The following is a 401-nucleotide window of genomic DNA, read 5'->3' as shown; positions in this document are numbered from 1 at the left end:
CAATTGCTCAAGATTGTAGAAATGCTGCAATCCGATGGTCCGTACCACCGCAATCCCAAGCCTCAGAGGACACCATTACCAGAGACTCCCCTACATTATGCATCACATCCAGCAAAGCAACGCTCCCCATGTTTCTCATTTAATTTCACATCAAGTCTGGGTGGGCAGCATGGATATGTGTACTGAAACCAACATCCTGTAAATATGAATGCTTAATAGAAACACTGCGAGTGGAAGTTATATTGGAAAGTTCTGTTGATTGTTTCTGTCAATTATGTCTGTAGCATACATTTAAAATGGATGTGGTGTGGAGGTAGTGTTGTGCGTTCTGTCTGTTACTAATCAATAAAACAGCCACAGCTCAGCAGCTTTACTTTAAAACTATTACTTGAAAATCTCCA

Source organism: Sinocyclocheilus grahami, unplaced genomic scaffold (assembly GCF_001515645.1).
Source record: "Sinocyclocheilus grahami isolate Dianchi unplaced genomic scaffold, SAMN03320097.WGS_v1.1 scaffold1341.1, whole genome shotgun sequence".
In the NCBI taxonomy this organism is placed as follows: domain Eukaryota; kingdom Metazoa; phylum Chordata; class Actinopteri; order Cypriniformes; family Cyprinidae; genus Sinocyclocheilus; species Sinocyclocheilus grahami.
The sequence above is the reverse complement of the archived record's forward strand: the minus strand, read 5'-3'. Positions refer to the sequence as shown.